The sequence below is a fragment of the Hemitrygon akajei genome, chromosome 16, assembly GCF_048418815.1.
Source record: "Hemitrygon akajei chromosome 16, sHemAka1.3, whole genome shotgun sequence".
Lineage (NCBI taxonomy): Eukaryota > Metazoa > Chordata > Chondrichthyes > Myliobatiformes > Dasyatidae > Hemitrygon > Hemitrygon akajei.
Window position 1 is genome coordinate 41,553,288 of NC_133139.1, and position 17,827 is coordinate 41,571,114.

Genomic DNA, 17,827 nt, shown 5'->3' on the forward strand with positions numbered 1-17,827 from the left:
GGGTCTCCTTGGATGTGAAGGGCACAGGGTCCTGGAGGAACGTTGTTTCATTTTTACTGTGTACTGTACCAGCAGTTTATGGTCGAAATGACAATAAAAGCAACTTGAACTTGAACTTGGTCGCATAACCAGAACTGGTGGTATGCAAGCAGTTGTTCATATGACCATCTGCCACATGCTCCCTTGGCTTCACATGACCCTGATCAGTGGGGAGGAGGGTGCTGCAGCAGGTGCTACACCTTCCCCATGGTATAGTTATCCAGTAGTTGTGCAGAATCTGGATAATTAAGCTAGGTCTCAGAAAGGACTGAGACCCTTCGTATGGGACACCACTAAGGTCAACAGGATGGAATAGGGCTGGGTCTCACAGACTTCAGGAGCACTAAGAGGATGAAAGAATTACAGAGTCAGCCCTAGTTTTGAGCAGGAGTGAGAGATATAAAAGAACTTTGAGTTACTATCTGCATGTGCGCATAAACGTTGACCACTGGTTCTCATCCCTTGAAATGTTCTGCCTCAGTAAGATCAATCAGGAGAGCAGAGAAGTGGCTAACACCTCGACACACCTTGGCACTGAGAGTCAAAGCTGGACTTTTCCCCATCCAATAACTGTTAAGCTTATGTGGGGGAAGTTTGCACCTTTGCAGAATAACCCTCTTGCCTATCAAGTACTCCAGAAGGGTCAGTACCGTTGCAAAGAATGGCTAGGGCCAATTTGAATGAAACTCTCACCAACTACAGTATATTAATGACTGAAAAATCAGGAAAGATAATGATCTTGGTCATTTGGGGCAGCTGAGTGACACAGGTGGTAGAGCCACTGTCTCACAGGTCCAGAGACCTGGGTTCAGTCCTGACCTTGGATATGGTCAGTGTAGAGTTTGCACCTTCTTCCTTGACAGTGTGAGCTCCCCCAGTTTCTCCAGCTTAGTAGATTAATAGGCCACTGTACACGTTGTGTAGTGAGCTGTGGGGTCTGAGGATGATTGAAGGGAATGTGGAAAAATGGAAGACAGATGAATCACATAGGATTGGTGGCTGATGGTCAGTAAGGCCTCTGTGGGCCAAATAGCCTTTTTCCATCCTGAATCTCTCTGTGGTCAGACAGCACAGAAAGAGGAGCTCCCCCCACTGCCAGCCCAGCACCCAGTCACATCGTATTCTCCCCACATTACCATCAAGTACCCCCACGATTTTAATGCTCAAACACACTTGCCAACCTGCTGGTCTCTGGGATCTGAATGGAAGCAGGAGCACCCAGGGTCACAGGAAGGATATGCAAACTCCACACAAGCAGCACTGGAGGTCAGGATGGTGACTAGAGCTGTAAGCCAACAGCTCCATTAACTACACTGCTTAGCCAGTAATAGTGGCTAGGATGTTATGGACCCTGATCATCTTCATAGTCGTGCTTGAGAAGGGCAGATGGATTCTTTGATGAAAGATTCACACATCTGCGATTCTGCAGCACTGCCTTGGTACTGCAGTGCAGATTCATCCCAGATGCTGCAGCTACCCATGTAGAACGTTGATAATTCTAATAAGTGCCTAATCCAGCCCTACTGTATCAGCAAACTGTAATCCGGGTTCTTGCCCTCAGATGTTGTACGGCAGCGACGGAAAAACTTGCAGGAGAGAGTTCCGTTCAGGAATATAAATTGAGGGATTCGCATTGGTGATATCCCAAGTAACAGACCGGGTTGCAAGCTGGAATCTAATCGAGGCATTTAGATGGTTTTTATATCGAGTAAATGATATTGCAATGTGAGCTAAAGATTAAAATCCAATCAATAGGCTCTGTTGTTGCCATCATTTCAGCTGGAAGTTGTAAGTTTAAGATTTACTGTTTAATATACTGTTCCAATGTATGTGTAGGTCTCAGGGCAGAGGTTATTATCTGCACAGATGGAGACTGCCTGCACCCTGTACCCTTCAGTTGCTGAGCTCAGAGATTAATTACTGTGTTGTGATTTCGGCAGTTTTATTGATGGATGGCATGTGGGTGGTTGCCTGCGCGGGGTTTGTGTTAAGGCAGTGAGGAGCCCCCCTGCAGATGGGCTGTTGTTATTGATACACCACTCTGTTGTCAACCGGCCTGGCACCAGCTGGCTTCCAGGGCCCAGGAGGTCCACCTGATGAACAGCGAGGCCTTCCAGCTGCTGTCAGATCACTCTGTGTCCTGCACCAGTCACACAGTCAGCACGCTGCCCCTGTGTTCAGGATCACAACGGAACGGTAATTGGCCACAGGCATAAACACACAAACATGCGCATATAGCCACAGACTCGGATGCACGCGCGCACACACACACACGCACACGCACGCACACACATTTATTGTGCACATACAGATTTCTAGCTTAAAGCTGTTTCTTTTCAGATCAAAATGACAGTGAAAGCTTGCAAACAACTAATCATGCTCTATAGGATCCTGGTCAGACCCCACTTGGAGTACTGTGCTCAGTTCTGGTCACCTCACTACCGGAAGGATGTGGAAACTATAGAAAGGGTGCGGAGGAGATTTACAAGGATGTTGCCTGGATTGGGGAGCATGCCTTATGAGAAAAGGTTGAGGGCACTTGGCCTTTTCTCCTCGGAGCGACGGAGGATGAGAGGTGACCTGATAAAATGATGAGAGCCATTGATTGTGCGGATAGTCAGAGGTTTTCTCCCCAGGGCTGAAATGACTAACGTGAGAGGGCACAGTTTTAAGATGCTTGGAAGTAGGTACAGAGGAGATGTCAGGGGTAATTTTTTTATGCAGAGAGTGATGTCCTGACCTGCTGAGTCTTTCCAACAGTTTCTGTTTTTATGACCTTTACAGAAATCCCACTTCCATCACTTTCAGAAGCGTGGCCATTACTCATAGCTACCCTTTGCAAACCTTGAGTGAACCTCCATCTTTTTGTCTCGTTGCCTGCCTATTAATCAGCCAATGCCAGCCACGGCAGGTATACAGCCTGGTACTACAGGAAAATAAAAGAAAAGCCTTGCACTTAGGATGACACATCTGAGCATAGACATAGAATTTTCCCAATGTAATGTAGGATTGGCTGTTCTTTAACAAAGAAGGAACAGCACAGAAACCTTTTCCCGAGGATTATATTGGTGAAGTTTCATCACCACAATGTCCTACAGCCTGCAGTAAGCCACAGTACTCTGTGGTTAAATTAGTAGATATGGAGCCAGTGACGTAGAACATCAATCCAGAAACTCCTAGGCGACTGCGGACATTAACTTCTGATAATTAAATCCAAAATGTTAAGCTTATATCAGTATTATTGTGCTAGAGTCACCCAATATGAAGACAAAGTCTTCAGTCACCAGATCAGTGCTGACCATCAAACAACATTTTATTCTTACTAATTAATTTTATCCCCCCCCCCCAACATTCCCATCCACTTTTCCCTCGAACGTACCATTCACCACAAAGAGCAAAATTCAGTGGCCAATTATTCTACCCCACATATGCGGATGATACAAAGATAGGTGGAGAGGTAGGTAGTGCTGAGGAAGCAATACAATTGCAGCAAGACTTAGACAAATTGGAAGAATGGGCAAAAAAGTGGCAGATGGAATACAGTGTTGGGAAATGTACAATAATGTGTTTTGGTAAAAGGAACAAAAGTGTGGAAACTTATCGGAATGGGGAGAAGATTCAAACATCAGAGGTGCAGAAGGACTTAGGAATCCTTGTGTAAGACTCCCAGAAGGTTAATTCATAGGTTGAGTTTGTGGTAAAGATGGCAGATGCAATGTTGGCATTTATTTCAAGGGGAATAGAATATAAAAGCAAAGAGATAATGCTGAGCCTTTATAAGGCACTAATCTAGCTGTACTTGGAGTATTGTCAACAGTTTTGGACCCATATCTCAGAAAGGATGTGTTATCATTGGAGAGAGTCCAGAGGAACTTAACGAGAATGATTCTGGAAATGAAAGGGAACAATATATGAGGAGCGTTTGTCAGCTTTGGGTCTGTACTCACAGGACTTTAGAAAATTACTGAGGACTAGATAGGGTAGGAGTGGAGAGGACGTTTCCTATGGTGGGGGTATCTTGAACTAAAGGGCACAGCCTCCAAATTGATGGACAAACTTTTCGAACAGAGGTAAGGAGGAATTTTTTTAGCCAGAGAGTGGTGAACCTGTGGAATGCTCTGCCACAGACCGCGGTGGCGACCAAGTCCATTTAAGGTGGAAGTTGGTAGTTTCCTGATCGGTCAGAGCATCAAGGGATATGGTGAGAAGGCAGGTGTATGGAGTTGAGTGGGATCCGAGATCAGACATGATGGAGTGCAGATCAGACTCGATGGGCTGAATGGCCTAATTCTGCTCCTATATTTTGTGGTCTTATCTCTGTGGGATGTTGGAGGAAACAGAAGCACACAGAGAATATGTGAACTCCACACAGTGAACCCCACTTGCTGTACCACTGTGCAGTCTGATCAGTACAATCATCAATTAATCTGGTCGTAGGTCCAACCGGATCGTATCATGCCTGTAGCCTGACTGATATTAGTTGGGATCCATCAGATTACATCCCAAGCTTGTTGCTCGCACCTGCTTCAGTTAACACAATGTAGGAGAAGGTGGGAGCACTCAGCAGGTCAAGCAGCATCTGTGGAGAAAGAGAGGGGTGAAATTTCAGGTTGAGGAGTGTTTCCAACTATTGTTATGTAACCAAGGACATTGTTAAAGATTCACTTTGTCAGAAAAGGAGGCAAGTTTGTAATTTGGGTGATAATTTTTGCCTGAGCTATGTGTGCAGTCTTGCCACATATGTCTCCCTGAAGACTGAGACTGTAACCCACATGTAGGCCTGTGTTTCTTCTTTCTGGCTCTGATTGGCAGATGTGCAGCATGCTCCAACATTTTTATTTGGCTTCACACTCACTGCGGCCTGTCACTAACAATTCATCAGCCACTAGCTGCTTCAGCATTTTTCTTCGATTTCTGCAATTCACTCATTTCCACTGAACAAAAAAATTTACTTCCGATTTTAAATAGTATTTAAAAGCTCAATGTTTAACAATGGCTTCTCTACCTCCTATGGTGGAAGAGCTGGCCAGCACTTCCTGACTTCATTTCCATGTGAAAGGCATGTTTACTTAGATAAGATGCCATTGGACAGCTAGCACCAATAGGGATGGACCCTAGAAACAACGGGGAAGGTGTGGTCAGACTGCTATAGTTGATCATTTACTGCAGAATTAGTCTCAGAATGGTGTCTTACTGCAATGTTTAATTCAGGAATATTGAAGAAAGATTCTTTGAAAGCTTTATAAGAGATTATGCCATATATTATTTCATGGAATTAATGGTGGTAACCCGGCATTTTATCTGGCTCGGGCACACTGGGATTTTATTGTTTGTATCGAGAGTTAGGTTAATTCACTTCAGTGTTGAAATGAATCTCTCTATTTTACTTTTCCTCTTTTCCTTATTGGTCTTACTAGCCATTTCCTTCACTTTTTTTTCTCTTTCATCTCCCTTCAACTCACTTTGCTGTTCTGCTTTCTACCTTTCTCTGTCCTTCTCTTCCTCTTTTCATTCTCCATTTTCTCTCTTCTTTCAGCGTTCCTTTCCTTCTCCCTTCGTTCATCATTTCCATCCGTCTTTCTCCTCTTCCTATCTATTCAACGTTTCTGTATCCTCCTTCTCCCTCTCTGCCCACCCTCTCTCTTTTTTCTTTCCACTCTTTCTTCTCCCCCGTGCTGGCTCTCCATCCACTTGCACTCCTTCCCATCCTCATCTCATCCTGTTGTACTTTCACACATCCTCCTGATCCCTACTGTATAATTTCTTCTCGACCTTCTGTTTGAGATTGTTGCCTTTTCTCTTCCTGCTGCACACTTTGGTTTTTTATCCCCCTGGAACTCCTCCCCAGCCTTGCACTCCTAACCACCTCATTCTGCATTTCTGATCCCTTTTTGCCTTCTCCCTCTCCTCTTAATCCACTGCCCTCCTCTGTGTCTCGCTCTTCGCCTCTCCCTGCTTGCCTATCTCACTGTTCTTTAACAATTGTTCCCAGTTTGACAGAAACAAATGATCCACCTGTAATATCTCACCATTTTATTTCAATGCCACCTTTCAAGATGTTTAAAATGACCGATAATGCCATTAGTGTCCAGTCAGCTCTCCCTCAAAGCTCCACCGTAACATGTGACACTAGTAGGAGCACAACAAATCCTGCTCCTGATTCCTGGAACACATGCTGCCTAAGGGTGTGGAGACCTTGAAGATGTTTATCTGGGTGAAGATTTGCTACAAGTGTTGATGTCGAAGGTACCATTGCTCTCAATTAGCTCATAATCAGACTGCAAACTGACTATGTGACCAAATGATGAGGAATTGTCTATTCAGGTCCCCTAGAAATGGAATGTTTTGTGCCTGTCCATTTCTGCTAATTATTTCTTTGGAAGCTAGCTACAGTTGCTACCATTAGTACCCTGGGATAACTCTCCTCGGCCATTGTTATTTGTTAGGGTTGGGGCTGGGCAATATTCTAGTTCCATCACAGACAGCAAGTGTCTCCCAATGATCTCTTCGTTCAATCCCAGTGCATGCTTGATGACTTTAATAAAACATCACTTTGCAGAAGCAGACAGGCAGACATTATTTATCCTGACAGCTCCAATTGAACTGCAGTGGTTGGCACACAAAGAGGCTTCGAGTGGGGAGTTTAAGCAGCCCGGATCAGATTGCAATGTTTTCATAAGATGAAAGACTCCAGTGGTTAGCTGGCAGATCGTCTGCCCTTGTCCTGCACAAACCACACATGTGATCTGATTTACTTAATGGTTTACAGAATGTTCTGTAGTTTCAGTTGTTTACGGTCACTCCCAACAAGGGAGTTACCCTCCCTGTTCTTCCCTAATTCCCTGATTTTTTTCTCCTATCTCTTAGGGAAACACTGCTTGTATTTTGGTTTTGTGGTGAGTGTTGGTTTAGCTTCAATGGATCTGCCTGTTCACTTGGCACGGGCTCAAGTGCATCAATTTCTACTGTAGGAACAGGCAAAACCATGGAGCCTTGTAGTATAGAAACAGGCAGAGCTGTGGAGCCTTGGACTGTAGGAACAGGCAAAGCAATGGAGCCTTGGACTGTAGTAACAGGCAGAGCTGTGGAACCTTGGACTGTAGTAACAGGCAGAGCTGTGGAACCTTGGACTGTAGGAACAGGCAGAGCTGTGGAGCCTTGGACTATAGGAACAGGTAAAGCCATGGAGCCTTGTAGTATAGGAACAGGCAGAGCTATGGAGCCTTGTAGCATAGGAACAGGCAGAGCCATCGAACCTTGGACCGTAGGAACAGGCAGAGCCATGGAGCCTTGTAGTATAGGAACAGGCAGAGCTATGGAACCTTGGGCTGTAGGAACAGGCAGAGCCATGGAGCCTTGGACTGTAGTAACAGGCAGAGCCATGGAGCCTTGTAGTATAGGAACAGGCAAAGCCATGGAGCCTTATAGTATAGGAACAGGCAGAGCCGTGGAGCCTTGGACTGTAGTACAGGCAGAGCCATGGAGCCTTGTAGTGTGGGAAGAGGACATGTCGTGAAGACTTGTGCTAAGAGACAGGCAGAGCCATGGAATCTATTGATGGTAGTGCCTATTGACAGACGTGAGTTTGAATGTAATGCTCCATGTAGTCAGACAGTCTTCAGCATGGTACCACCGCATGGCTGTGCGTTAGAATCAGTGATGAGAGTTCCAACGAGTGAGTCTTAAACTAGCTAAACCTGAGCTGGGAATAAAAATAAGAAGTAGCTCACAGTGATGATGCCTGCCTTCTCCGTCAGTCTCTGGCACTTGGGGGGTGTCCTGCTGTCAGTCTCCAGGTTCCATGATGAAGAAGCCTGACACCAGGGTGACTCTGTTCGTGCCTGCCAGTGGAGCCCCAGGTACATCCTTGCCTGACATCTGCTTCCTGCTGTCAGCTCCATTCTGTTTAATATTTGATTCCTGAGAGCCACAATAACTGGAGCAGATTGTGATAAAATATTTATACAGTGTTTTATGAAAATTGAGTTTATTACAGTAAATTATAAGCACTGGGAATTCATCAGGAATATTAAAGTTACAAGATTAAAAATGGATTTCATTGGCTGGAATGATTTCTATCATAAAGATTAAAATGGAATCTGAGTGTTTTTATTGTTGGTTTGGGATTTGCTACTTATTGTCAGTGCTGCAACGCTTATATCCCACGTTCTTTCCTCTCTTCCCTTCGCTTTGTTCCACCCAGTCACTAACTTTTAAACAGACTGGGCACAAAGGTTAAAACCGGCCTTTAAGATGATGATTTCCATTGGTGTTGATTGGTTCCTGTGAGCCGGCTTGTGTAGTCATGCTTTGTAGATGGTTGCTTAAAGGAGCATCTCTTCTTTGCTGGGCAAGGGTTCCTAGCTTCCCCCTTCTCAGCTATGAAAATTGGACAATGCATTTAGTCAACCAAAGGACATTGATGATTGCCTGCAGCAGGCAAAATGGTTTTCTTGTCCTCCCAAGATGGCTTCATGCACATCAGGTGGTGTGATATCCTCAAATTCTTTGCTGCTCAACAAACGTCAGAACTCTGCTTAGAGTAAATCTGTCTCAACAATAAAATATTTATTATTTTCTTCCTTCTCGCTTTTGTTCTGAAAACAATGGACTTGATAGGCTTTGAATATAAGAAATAGAATCAGAAGTAGGCCAGTCATTCCCAGGAGTCTGCTCTGTTATTCAGGGATGTCATGCTGATCCAATCATGGCTTCAACATAATTTTTTTTTTGCACTCTTTCTATATCTCCTGGCTCACTTTTAATTTAAATATCTGTCCTTCTCTCTCTTGAATATATTCAATGATTCAGCCTCTATGTACCAAGAGATTCATGATTCTCTTAGAAAGGCAGTTCTTCCTCATTTCTGTGTGAAATTGTTGACTCCTTATTAGAAGTTATGTTCCTAGTTTTAAATAGCCCCTGTGAGGGAAACCTCTTGCCTTGTAAATGTCAAAAATACTGCGTTTGTCCTACTGAAACACGCCTCGTACATCAGACCCTTCAGCCCTGGAGTAAAATAAATATGCCTTCTCTACATTGATTTCAATGCACAGGGTCTCCTCAGGCAGTGTAGGGGGCTCACAGCTCCAGCAACTAAGGTTCAGTTCCCACATTGGGTGCTGTATGTCTAGGGCTTGTATGTTCTCTCTGTGAAGACATGTGTCCTCGACATACTCTTATTTTCTCCCACTTTCCAGAGAGTGAAGGTTGCTAGGGTTAATTGGCATGTAAATTGCTCCTCTCTTGTAAGTTGTAACCTGTTAGTTGGTGGGTGATTAGAATCAGAGGGTAGAAGTGAAGGAGCACGAAGATGTTAGAATGCTGAAGAGCTAGAAACAATAACAGATTTAGAGAGGGACAAGGCCTTATAGTAACGTTCCAGTGTCTGTCAAAAAACCCCATCCTCTAGCATGTCCAAGGTTTTGTTCTTCTCCACTCTTCTAAGAAAACCAAACAAGAGCAGGAGTGGGCCATTTGACTCCTTGAGCCAGCTCCATCATTCAGGAAAGTTGTGCCGACCCAATTGTGGCCTCAACACCGCCTACCCGCTCCTTCACAGGCCATCCGCTGGCACGTGTTGCAGTAAATGTCTTCCTCCAGTGTGCAAAAGACATACTCTGATAAGAGGCACATAAGTGCCATGGGGTGAGCATCTCCAACAAGAGTTTTGCCATTATTTCAGGGTCTCCACATCAAGGGAGTCACCACTAATCAGAAACAGCACTGCAACAGTCATATTCATATGGTGACTACACCAGGAGTTCTAACACCAGTGAGTGATCCTCCCCTGACTCTCGATTAGCTTTATGTCATCTATAAAGCACAAGTCAGGAGTGTGATAGAATACACTCCATTTGTCTAGATGAGTTCTGTGCCAAGAACTCTCAAAAAGCCAACATCATCCAAGATAAAGCAACCATTTGGGACAATGTGGCAATTGTACAAGATGTTCATGAGGCTGGGAGACTGTGTTCAATTTTACTCAACCTGCTGTAGGAAAATTGCCATTAAGCTGGAAGGAAAGCAGAGGAGATTCATGAGGATGGGACTCAAGGGACTGAGTGATGGAGAGAGGTTGAACAGGTTGGGATTTTTTGCATTGGAGTGTGGGTGATTGAGGGTTGATTTTATAGAGGTGTATAAAATTATGAGAAATGGAGTCAAAGTGAATGTGCACCACTTTTTCACTAGGCTTGGTGAAATCATGATAGGACAGGTTTAAACTGAGGAGAGAGAATGAGAACCTGAGGGACAATGTTTTCACACAGAGAGTAAACAGTATATAGAATGAGCTGCCAAAGGAAGTGTTTGAGATAGGTACATTAACCAATATTTAAAAGGTATTTGGACAGTAACTTGGATAGGAAAGGTTTAGAAGAATATGGGCCAAACATGGACAAGTGGGACTAGATTAACTGAAAATCTTGACCAGTATACACCAGTTGGGCCTATGGATTAGTTTCCATGCTGTACGACCCTATGACTCTAGGACCCGCTCAATTTGCATTCCACACACTATGATAACATTTACTTCCTGCACAACGGATATGCATTGACTACAGTGTATCTGCTACGAAACATTCTACAGTTCTTCACCCAGGCTACTCTGAGAGCACCTCTCAAACCTGCAACCATCACACCAAGGGCATCGGCAAAAGGAATGTTGGAACGTCATCACTGGATGGTTCCCTCCATGTTATACGCCATTCTGATTTGCAAATACTGGGTATCACCAGTCCTCCAGGTCTATTCATTTTAAATCCTCGAACTCCCTTCCCAGCAGCTCTGGAGAAGGATTTTCATTAGCAAGCCTGCAGCAGTACAAGAAGGGATGTCACCACCACTTAGGGATGGACAATAAATTGTTGTTGTGCCGAGGATGATCCAGTTCCATTTCCCTATCCAGAAAGTCTAAATAAAAGGCCATCTTCTGGTGAATGTCTTCCTCCATTGTGTCGCAGTAAATAACTTCCTCTGGCATGTGTCATCTAACTGACCCTTTCTCAGGACTGACAATTCATAATAAACTTTGATAGGTTATTTTCATCGAAGCTATTGTGTTGTACACATTACTGCATTGCTAACAATTCCTTAGCATTTTGGAATTTCCCATGGTTATTAGAAGTTCTATTGTGGTGAACTACATATACCTGTCTGGACATGCCCCCTGCTGACTGCTCCTGTGGCTCCTCCCACAGACCCTGGTATAAAGGCGATTGAGGCCTGAGCTCTGCCCTCAGTCTCCAGGATGTAGTATGGTGGTCAACCACTGCTTGTTCTTTCTTCCAGTCAATAAAAGCCAATATTTCGCCTCACATCTCAGAGAGTTATTGATGGTGCATCAGCTATATAAGTGCAAGTTTTCTCTCTGAGGTTGACAGAGATGTGTCTTGATCAGAAATCTGCACTGCATTGTTCACATATACCCAGGGATATTAGAACCTATCATGTTACCAGTCTAACTAAGATCAGCCAATGAGCATAGACTGAAGTATGAACTTGTTTCCTTCTTGTTCAATGCAGAAGTTGAAAGGAAAGGATAAGTTCGTCAAAGTCAAGAGCATTGTTTCTTCACAATTCAGTGTCTGATGGGAAACATTGTAAGTATTGGGAGAGAAGAAGCAAAAAGTATGAAACATGAGTGCATCAGTTCAAGCATTGTGTGGGCCATAGGAGAAAGGCTAAGCTGCCAACTTCCATTGGAACCAGACTCTTGGAGATGAGCCCTCCTCCATCTGAGCCCAGGTAGCAGAAGTTGGCAGGGCATTAGAAGGTTATCTGAATCAACTATGACCTTGTCAATAAATATTGGCACAGTAAATTAGATGAGTCTTGGAAAGGAGCCCTATCCAAATGCTTTTAATGTTTTGTTGGCCTAGAAAGTTAGATCGTCCATTGGAACTCAGCCATCAAAGGAGTAGCAAAATTTGCTGGGGTTCAGGACATTGAATGCTATCCAATGACTGCTGCTATCAGATATTGTACATAGTCAGACTGTGACAATGCTAAAGGCTGGATATAAAGGTTAACGTCTAGCTTAACCTTCGCAGCCTCTATGGAATGTGGCCTCTCCTGAGAGTACAAAGGTGCAATGGGAGTGTGTAAAACTGTCTCAGTGAGAGAGGGAGATTGAAGATCTGGTGCCCATCCCTTGGGTAGAGAAAAGGTATCCTTTGCCTTGTAGATTTGAACTTGCTAGGGAATATTTCTTTAAACACAGCTGCACAGTGCAGTAATTAACACTGTGACAATAGCTAGATAGTTTTTTCGTGAATTTTAAATTAAATTATCATATTGGGACCTTCTGAAATCTGCTCTCGGCAAAGTCAAATAAATCCCTCAGGAGCCCGTGAAGTAGTTGGAACTCCTCTTGTCAATGGGCACTGTGTTTAAAGCTAAACAGCCTTGTGTAAGGAAGGCAAAGCGATATGATGTGTTGCTCCCAAGGGAACAAGTGGACCAGGAGCTGTAATCTGAAGGATGCACGACTCCAGGCTACTCTTTTGTTGATCTGCAGCCAAGCATCCTCTGTAAGCAGCTAATGGCTGCTACAGCCCACACAACATCTTGGAGTCACCACATCTCTTGTCCCAGTGGTGCAGCCGTTACTGCTGCTGTCTTACAGTTCCAGCAAACCTGGGTTCGATCTCAATCTCTGGAACTGTCTGTGGTGTTTGCAAATTCTCACCGTGACTGTATGTGAATCCACTGGTGCTCTCATTACATACTATATCCAAAGATGTGCTGGTTGGCAAGTTAATAACTACATGTTTACCATATCAAGAAAGCTGCAATGGCTTGACTTAGAAACTCCTAAAGATGATAGTGCTTTCCTAGTGAACAGACAATAAGTGGAGGTGTGGTGTTGCAATCTTTCTGAGAATAGTCACCTTGTCATGGTGGAGAGGCTTGTGAGATCCTGAGAGTGATTGTTTGTTCAGTGGCTCAATCAGACCCATCTATCGGACTTTGATTCTCAGGATAATTAGTTTGTTGAGTCCACCAGACTGATGTTGACTTCAGTTCTGAAGTTCTGATTTTTTGAGTTTCAGACGCTGGAGGGTTGCTTTGATTGAATTTAACACGACAGTAGCAGAGCCACGATTTCACTGAGGGGAGGAACCCAGAACAAGAGGCACATTGGTAAGGTGAAAGGTAGGGAAAAAAAAACCTAAGGAAAGTGAAAATTCCCAGAAAACTGCTGCTGCCCTGGGACTCAGTTGTTGGGAAGGGAAAGGTTTATGGTCTCATGTACTGAGATATGGTGGAAAACTTGTCATGAACAGCATTAATTCAGACCAATTCGTTATCAGGTATACATTTGCCCACAGTGTATTAAGGCCATACAATGGAAGACAATAATAGTGTATAATAGAGAACATCCAGGATGGGGTGGGGGGGGGGGGGGGTCTAAGGCAGCGATAACAATAGACAGATCCCAGAGAGGGAAGGCTTGTTTCTGTGATGTACATCTCTCTACAGCTTCTTGCAGTCATGGGCAGAGCAGTTTCCATACCGTGTCCAGATGCGATGCTTTCTGTGGTGCGCCAATAAAAAATAATGATGGTCAAAGCGGACATGCCAGATTTCTTTAGCCTCCTTAGGAGTTAAGGCTGCTGGAGAGCTTTCCTGCCACTGACATCAACATGGTGGGACTAGGACGAGCTGTTGGGAAGAGAGGTCCGTGGAATAGAGATACAGATCAGCATTGATGGGATAAGGTTGAAGTTCAGTTTAGGGATAAGGCGAAAGGGCTTGAGAAACGGAAATAGAAATTTGGTAGAAAGCTTTCATTTCATGCATTCGTTTTTAGCTGTGGTCCAGTCCACTGGTTGCTGTGTCAGTCAGGGATACACCCTCTGTGGTCAAGCTCAGCACACGTTTGTCAATGCGTGTGACATCGTTTCAAATAGAAGTGGAGGGTCAGAGAGGTTTTAGAATCATAAAATACTACACCACAGGAAAAGGCCTTTCAGCCCATTTAGTCCATGCTGAACTGTTAATCTGCCTAATCCCGTCGATTTGCACCCAGACCTTACCCCCCTGCAGTTGATGTAGCTAATAGGTTTTGTGCTATTTTCGAGTCTCCTGCCTGTGCTGAGCAGTTGGATGGGTTTGCTGAGCACTGCTTCTCGCAGACACCAATCGTTGTTAAAGCCTCCACCACTCAGCCTCAATATTTAATGGGCTGATTCCTAACCTGGTGTGCACACAGCTGTCTCTCCACTCCACTCCAAGCACAAACTTCACAGGATCCCCAAAAGAAATGATCCTGTTACTCTGTTCTCTATTGCGCACAGCCTCCTGTTGCTTTGTGCTTTTATTAAGATAAATATCATTCATTTCCAAATATTCAGCTGTTGACATTTGAAGAATAAACCTCATTAATCAGCTTAATAAGGATCAAATATCCTTCGGAGCATCCTCTTTGCTGCTATCAGGGGGCTGTCTGTCACTCTGTCATAAATAGGAACAGACTCAGTGATACAGGCAGCCTGATAGCACAGGCTCAGCAACACTGGAGGACTTCAAGAGAGCCTGGACTCCAGGTACTCATTATCCCCCATTCCATTAATCTCTCTGCCAAGGGAGCAAAAACTAAACACTGAGAAAGCAACAGAGGTAAGGAAAGGTGGGAGGAGAAAGAACTGAGAGCAAAACAGCAGCAAGGAAAGGGAGGCTGTGAGATCCCAGTAGTTTGGCCTAACACGATGACCCAATATCTAAGCTTCTGTAACGGCAGGCTATAAGCATCATCTACAATCCCCTTCCCATTTATCCTCCTTCCCCTTACCAGTGTTATTTAGAGATATGGCACAGAACATGCTCTTTCAGCCACACCACCAGCAACACCCAATTTAACCCTCACCTTACCACAGGATAATTTACAATGACCAATTTATCATTTGCAAAAATCTACCACCCGGTGCATCTTTGGACTGTGGGAGGAAACTGGAGCACCCGAAGGAAACCCAGGCACTCCACCACGGGCTGTACTATATATTTCAACCACTCCAAAAAGGTGATGTTTATAACTTCTTCCTGATGAAACTCCTCCTGACGTCTGTATTGGATCTATCAGTGGCTGTCTTGATCAGGTGGTATGCTGGTGCAAGCTAGTAGAGCTGCTGCCTCTGCTACAGTGACACAGCTTCAGTCCCGACTTCTGGGGCTCTGTGTAAAGTTTGTGTAATCTCCCTGTGACTTCATGGGGTTTCTCTCACACCCAAAGTTGTACAGGTTGATAGGTTAATTGGCCACTGTAAATTGCCATTATTGTAATTCTGCAGTAGAATTGTTGAGAATATGGGGAGAACAGGTTGCAGAAAAAATAAGTAGGGCAATGAAATTCCTCTGTGAGCTGGCATAGACTCAAAGGCCAGAATAGTCTCATATAGTGTGATACAGAAATATAAACCCAAGTTCTGGAGTCCTCACATCGAACACAAAGGGTTAACAACTTTTCTGAGAGATGACAATGGCATCCTGAGAATCTGGAATCTGTAGGTGATCTTTGGTAGAGGGCCTGGACAGATGGACTCTACTATAGATACATTTTGAAGTGATAGAATTAGGTTCAGTGGTGGAATATATTACTTTCTTTTAGCCTTAGGAGCATGGCTGAAATTCAGGTAGGCTGACGGACACACGTTTCTCAGTCCTGTCAGTGTATGTTTGTCTCTCACTCTCTGGCTCTCCCCCTCCCTCTCCCCTCCCCTTCCCTCTCACTCTCCCCTATCTCTCCCTCTCCTGCTCCCCCTTCCTCCCCCTCCCTCCCTCTCCCTCATATATCTGTCACATAAATCCCTCTCTCCTTTTTAATGCTTTATTTATCCTTGTTCCTCCTTTCATGTTCTCATGCTGCATTGCCATCTGCATCTGTGCCTAGCCAGATCCCATGAGCAATGAGGTTAATCTGTGTTTTAGTGAATGATAACCATAAGAGCAAATGAGTTCCTTGTTCTTCAGAGTGTCATGGAATTTCTCAGATATCCTTGAACAGGCTCAGTGCAGCTTACCAAATGCCAGAACCTTGAACAGTATGGCACCTCCCCAGTGAAGTGTCCACTTTGATAATGTTCTTGGATTTGATCTTGACCTTCTGACATGTTATGGAAGAGCTGTCAACATAGCCAAGCCGAAGCTTAGGATGAGGAAGGGATTCCGGGCTTTTGAGATCCTGGGACAGACCGAAGCGCTGATACAGAAAGAATGTACAAGGAGGAGGAAGACATGTAAGTCAACATGTTAGACCTGTCAGTCACCTCTACCAGAGCTTTGAATTAGATTCATCACAAACAAGAGAAAATCTGCGGATGCTGGAAATTCAAGCAATGTGCACAAAATGCTGGAGGAACTCAGCAGACCAGACAGTATCTACAGAAAAGAGCATGGTTGATGTTTCGGGGCGACACCCTTCATCAGGACTTTAACTTAGACTGTTGGCTTTAGACTGCAAAGCAAAGCTTCTCTATCAGACGTCTCACCAAATATGAATACTGGGTTCAGCTCTTGGACTTAACAGGGGATGCTGGAGGGAGAGCAAACTTAAACATTGAGTTTGTCTCTTCCTTGCTGGAATTGGGCTGCATAGACAGAGCTCAGTTCTTGCCCAGGACAGAGTACACCACTGGATAGGAGACAGGTGTCTGTTCTGCAATGCATTGGAAGTTTTGATTAATTCCGTATTTTGCATTTAAAATACAGAATGGTAAAGGTGGTTGCTTCTTGCTCTGTAAGTGAAGGTGACATTCTCTGAAGGGACACCACAGATTACTTATTACTTTACTTTATTGTCACCAAACAATTGATACTAGAGCGTACAATCATCACAGCGATATTTGATTCTGCGCTTCGTGCTCCCTGGAGTACAAATCGATAGTAAGTATAATAAAATTTAAATTATAAGTCATAAATAGAAAATAGAAAAGAGAAAGTAAGGTACTGCAAAAAAACCGAGAGACAGGTCCGGATATTTGGAAGGTACGGCCCAGATTCAGGTCAGGATCCGTTCAGCAGTCTTATCACAATTGGAAAGAAGCTGTTCCCAAATCTGGCAGTACGAATCTTCAAGCTCCTGAATCTTCTCCTGGAGGGAAGATGATGGGGTGTATGAGATTACAAGGGCATAGTACTTTGCTTTGAGGCACATATTTGGTGAGTCGCCACCTGATAGGAGAAGTCGACCCCTTGTAAAGAGGGGCTCAGCTGAAACATTTACCTCCCCCTTGCTGATCCTCTTATCACCTGCCTAAGCATTCACAGGACATATAAACACGAGAAACCTTCTGGCCTTATGACTGTAAATAGACACAGCCCCTCGTGTCTGATATGCCATTCATTCAGTTTAAGCCTAACCATTTACCTCAGCACCACTTCTCTGCAGTAACCCCACATCCCTTGAATCCCTTAATACATTCAGATTATGGCTGATCATTAAGAGTCATACAGCACGGAGACAATCCCTTCGGCTCAGCCCATCCAAGGTGGACCCATTTTCCAGCATATGAACAATAACTTTCTAAACTTTTCCTATCCTCATACCTTTCAACACCACTTCTCTGTGTTGTTCCTTTTCATGCCTTGTGGCACATCAGGCGCCTTTTTTGTCACTTCCATAGCATTTGACAGTTTTTTACAAGGCCAAGTTGCTAGCTCAACACTCAACCCAGCACGGATGGAAAGCATGCTAGGAGCTGGCTGGATTTGAACTCAGGACCATTCACCTCAAAGTCCAGTGTTGATGCCACTACACCACCAGTTGGCACCACCTCTCAGTACTAAC

The 17,827-nt window shown here is 44.3% G+C and overlaps 1 protein-coding gene across 21 annotated transcripts in view; it reads left to right on the forward strand.

Annotated features, from left to right (window-relative positions):
- Positions 1 to 17,827, forward strand: part of LOC140739994 (receptor-type tyrosine-protein phosphatase S-like) — a 469,315-nt gene that overhangs the window by 24,119 nt on the left and 427,369 nt on the right. The window lies entirely within an intron of this gene.